Below are 5,558 nucleotides of genomic sequence, written 5' to 3'. Positions count from 1 at the left end.
CTCTGTAGAAAAATCTTCACCAGAATAAACCACGACAATCTGTTCTGGAATATTCAGGGGATATAAAGTTAGAATGATTATTGTAATGAGGCCTTGCCGGTTCATGCTTAAAGTCCTGGCTCTGGGCGACTGATAGGCTCTTAACCATCGAATGTTCGAATCCAGCTCTCGCTGCATGCTTATAAACTTCGGCATAATGTCAGGAAGTTTCTTATAGGTACCTAGCGAAGGGTAAATGTTTACTCCGGGTTTCCTCCATCCATAAACCTGACTGTCATCACACCTGAAACATAGTCGCGTAATCGTTAAATCCACGTAAATAAAGTAAATATATTATATTCTAATTCCAGGAAGGCAACGGAACACTGACAGAGACTATCTCGCCTTACCATTCAACAGCAGTCTTCCGCCACTCTGGTGAAGTCGTGTGCCCCACGCGACCAGGCATTATTACAAACGGCACGGCCGAACCTAGAGGTTATTACATCTCTGTGAGCAACAACAACCGTGTGTTCAGCCAGCCGAAACTCTTTCTTCCTTTCCACTCGGATGATTTCACTTGTGACGTAAACGGCTTGAACTTCACTTGTAATAATTTGGAGGTATTGATTTTTGTTATTATCTTTATTTTCAAATCCCCCTCAGATATGGATTAATGTATTTGTTTGGTGTTTTTCGCCATACTCAGGAATATTTCACTTCTACGACGTCCGCCAGCATTATCTTTTTTGCAGTGATTATTTACGGTACTCATCGCCGCAGTTCTTCGGTTACGTGCTACAATACTATGTAAGTATTTACTATATACAGTCTCTGCCTAGCTGTTATCACTTACAGCTGCCGCCGGAAAAATCAGTTTCAAAATAAGTATATGTGCACTATGCCGATCAGATACTGAAAGCAAAACAGCTTTTTTCTAGTTAGATATGTGACACACAAACAGCTGTCGCGTAAATATTAGATACACAGCTAACCATACCTGGTTTGGGTCGGGCGGTGGTTTGAGTCCGCCAGTTTGTCAGGTGCCTCGTGAAGAGCGGTGTATTGATTCCGCCGTTTGTCAAGTACCTGGCGAAGGGCAGTGGACTGATTCCACACGTTTGACCGGTATCTGGCGAAGGGCTGTGGTGTGAGTCCGCCGGTTTGTCAGGTACTTCGTGAAGAGCGGTGTATTGATTCCGCCGTTTGTCAGGTACCTGGTGAAGGACGGTGGATAAGATTCCCCGTGAATTACGGTTTCCTCAGTCATTCTTGAGCACGGATCTAAGCTCTAATCAATTGCAAATATAAATATATTCTGACCATGCAGATTATCATCAGATTCCGCTGAAGAGATCACGCGGTTTTCTGAATTACGTGTTGCATGGGGCAGCTGCTTACGCTCTCCTTTAAATCTCCAGTCTCAAACAGTTTTCCAAAAAGTTTGGATAGAATGTTGAGTAAATTTCTCACTGTTTTCATACGAAATCTTGAACATTATATCACTTCTAACGAATTTTTGGAGGAACCTAGCAACCAAGAACTGGATATGGCCCGCATTAGTGAGATGATTTATCTCTGCTTAGGATACGATGCTTAATAATTGTTCTTCATAATCCTACCAGGACTATACCTGGTTAGAAAAAATCTGGCAACATTGACTACATCCGATTTATTTATTTTTTACTTGATTGGTGTTTTACGCCCGTACTCAAGAATATTTCACTTATACGACGACGGCCAGCATTATGGTGGGAGGAAGCCGGTTAGATCCCAGGGAAACCCACGACCATCCACAGGTTGCCCGTAGACCTTCCCACGTACGAGCTGAGAGGTTTAGCTGGATTTGAACTCAGAGCGACCGCATTGATGAGGCCACGGTAGCCCCCAAGTATACACATATACAATATAAAATACACGCAGCGTTACACACATGGCTGTTGCGGGACCATTGCAGGGGATAAAGAGGTATATACATGTGGGCAACATTATACAGACAATGCAGATATATAAGCAATGCTTACCCTATGATACCAGAAGTGCATTACAGGCTGGGGAGATGAGCACGAAGTTCTACCGATAGTCAGGAGAAAGGGTGGGGTTGCTTAGCGTACAGCAGCAGGTTAAAAAAATACATGGTAGGCTAGAAATGTATACAGCAAGCAGTGGGACAGGCTAAGAAGTACATGTATTTAACTGGAACCGAGAAACTATCCAACAAAAGCGCAAAATCATCCCGTACACTGTGTCACCAAGTAGTGTACATGATTACAACAACCACCCTTAACTTAGGTGGAATAGAACATTTTCCTTGACCAGCTCTTTGTATATGCCCTTTTCTGAATAGCTACATCATTTCAATACAAGAACAGAAGCGCGTTATCCATTGCATGAAAGTCAGATAGTCAACACTCAAGGTGAAGCCTTGATCTGTCCATGAAATTCCATGATGTTCCAGCAAGTAGAATTATCACATCAAATGCACTAAATATGCAAGTAGAATTATCACATCAAATGCACTAAATATGCAAGTAGAATTATCACATCAAATGCACTAACTGTGCAAGTAGAATTATCACATCAAATGCACTAAATGTGCAAGTAGAATTATCACATCAAATGCACTAAATGTGCAAGTAGAATTATCACATCAAATGCACTAAATGTGCAAGTAGAATTATCACATCAAATGCACTAACTGTGCGTTGTAGTGCGTTACGACGAAGCATACCAGCAATCATTTATTTTATTAGACATCGAATGCTCATTTATTTGAATAACACCACGCTCAAAGACTGTCTATTCCTGAAAAATAACCAACAGTCAATGCTATGCACTGTCAAGTTTCTCCTATCTAAATGGTTTTTGTAGAAAACACGCCTTGTAACAGCTGATTCTTAATTTTATTTTATTTTTTAAGAATCTACAGTTACTCGACGTTTCTGCATTCCGTTTTGCCTTGGGTTCTGAAGGCAATTTATACTATACTATAAATACTATAATCGGTATCCTCTGACTTCAGAATGACACCTCTGCCCACCTCCTACAGCTACCAAACTTCGCGAGGCTCCTTCTCTGCAGGTAGGTATTTCACCATATATCCTATTATCCGTATAATTGCAAATTTGAAAAAAATAAAATACAAATTTAACTGTCTTGTAGATAAGCCTTGAACATTTCACATTGGGTTTACATTTAAACAGCAGTTTACGTTTAAATAGGTAATGATTTTACAGTGTCCTCAGGGTGCTGATGTCTGATGAGGGTTAAGGGTTAATGACTCAAACTTAAAAACACCAAAGCCTATGTCAAATTCATCATTATGCGCATCTCCAAATGGCCACGTAGATTTTATCAAGCGATGAATGAAAACACCAAATTACGACATCCTTAGTTTGGTGATGTTTGGAAGGGACTCTTGAGGTATATGTAAGTACAGCTTTCATGCAATAGCACTGAGTGAGCCCTGGCGGAAGAACGGTCTGCCTTGCCTCAGATCACACCGCTGGCCTTTCACAATAGTCTATTTCTTTTAACGAGTCGCCTATATTCAGGTGTCTGTAAAATCAGCCACACTCGCTACCAACATTGCCTTTGGCCACTGCCACATAACAATACAAGTTCTACACACTGATATGTTTTGTGTTCATATTATTAACTCTGTAAAAGAAATAGACTATAATGAAAGGCTCGCGGTGTGGTCTGGGGCAAGGAAGACCGCGCGGCCCCCATGGCTCACTCAGTGCAAGTTGTACTTACACATACCAGCTCTGGAAGATTTACCTCCCCTACACCGCTAAAAGAAAAATAGATTACATTCAGGTGTATGACGTGTTCGAATATAACTCCCGTCGGTTCGGATGGAGCGTGCTTCTAGTTCATCTCCTCTCTTTATATTGGGCTGGCGGAGTATCGTAGCCACAGGGGAACCAATGATAAACCATCCACCAATTCACGCCATGTCCGATAAATCCTTTCCGGACAATGGCTGCAGTGCAAAAGTGGTGTCAACTTTGGCTCTTACCTCTCAGCTCGCCCTCACACGCAACATCCCAGGTATAGTCCATTCGGTAATGGCACACCAGCCCAGTATTCATGACACGGCAGACCATTTCTGTACAAGGCGGCCATTAGGCTCGTCTTTTCAGGTTTAACGCTTTTTCAAGACTCGAGTCTTAACTGTGGCGAAGGCAAACTGGATGCTGCTTAAGCGATGACTGTGAGGTGAATGTGGGTCTCGTGTGTTTTTAGCAAGTAAAATATATGTGAGATGTTGCGTGTACGGGCGAGTTAAGAAGTAAGAGCCAAAGCTGACACCACTTTTGGAATGCAGCCATTGTTTGGAAGGACTTATCGGACATAGCGTGAATCGGTGTATGGTTTACCATTGATTCTTCCTGTGGCTACAGTACTCTGCCAACCCACTATAAAGACATGAGTTGAAGAAACCATATGGGGCTAGTTTGTGGGGTAGTTTATCAAGGGAGGGGGGGGGGGGTCAAAGGGTAAGTGTGAAATTGTGGTCTTTGCTCGGTTTCTTCCACAGATATATCAAACTACCCTGTAAGCAAGTGAATTATTCCTAAACACCTATCTATTCAATAAAAATGAGTAAACAATACATACTTTCCAGTAACTAGTCAGCGTTTTGTCTACATATGTTTGTTGCCACGAGCCGTATGTCTTTTCAGGAATGGCGATGTCGTCAGATTTTTCGTGCTGCCTTTTGAAGGTTACAGGACGTTTGATGGCTATTGTTCCCGCGCCGATCAAGTTGGCTTCACTAAGGTACCCGAACTGGAACCGAGAAACTTTCCAACGCTAGCGCAAATCATCCGGTACACCGTGTCATCAGTGAAATATTAAGCTGTAGGCTTACTACCGATACTCTCCAATATATAATTCTTACTGTCCATGGAAGACAAACTAGACTAGTCTTTTTCACGTGCATAATCAAATAAATACGATAGGTTGCATCAGAACCTTTCCTCCCTTCCCTGTGTGTTTATAAATCATTGCCTCTGAGTTCGCCAGTTGTAGAGGCCTATAGCTTTCCTGAGTGCGATTTTGTGCTTAACTGCAACATCATAAATGTCGTAAATATAATCCTTACATTCAATGGAAGACAATGAATACATACCAGTCTTTGTCAAGTGCCTAATCAAATAAATACGATGACTTGCATCTAAACTTTTTTAGCTTTTCTTTATGTTTGTAAATATGTATCTATGTTGTTTAATGTTGTATAGCTTTCCTGAGAACGATTTTGTGGTTAACTACAATATCATGGCTATGGGCTGTAAATCCATTGTGCTGAATTAGATCGCCACGTTGAATATATGGACAGTTGCAATTAAAGCGCAACTGAGATATACATATGAATATATATTATATGAAAGCATGGTAGGCAGTTTGAATACTGATTTAATTCATACCCCGTGGAACATTCCTTGGGTCATCATTGCGTCCGTCTCGCAGTCGAGAGACGCATACGCTCAGAATGTTTGCGCACTATCTCGTCATATTACACTTTACCCGTTTCGGATTAAAGTGTGACGAGAGAGACTGCTGATGTTATG

General features: G+C 41.6%; 1 long non-coding RNA gene across 1 annotated transcript; it reads left to right on the top strand.

Annotated features, from left to right (window-relative positions):
* The first annotated feature begins 359 nt into the window (after positions 1-359).
* On the top strand, positions 360-5,151 carry LOC135477215 (uncharacterized). The gene is made up of 3 exons (XR_010445151.1): positions 360-602; positions 3,002-3,060; positions 4,671-5,151. It is a non-coding gene; the product is annotated as an uncharacterized LOC135477215 (long non-coding RNA).
* The last annotated feature ends 407 nt before the right edge of the window (positions 5,152-5,558 follow it).

The sequence above is a fragment of the Liolophura sinensis genome, chromosome 10 (genome assembly GCF_032854445.1).
Source record: "Liolophura sinensis isolate JHLJ2023 chromosome 10, CUHK_Ljap_v2, whole genome shotgun sequence".
In the NCBI taxonomy this organism is placed as follows: Eukaryota; Metazoa; Mollusca; class Polyplacophora; order Chitonida; family Chitonidae; genus Liolophura; species Liolophura sinensis.
The sequence above is the reverse complement of the archived record's forward strand: the minus strand, read 5'-3'. Positions and strand labels throughout refer to the sequence as shown.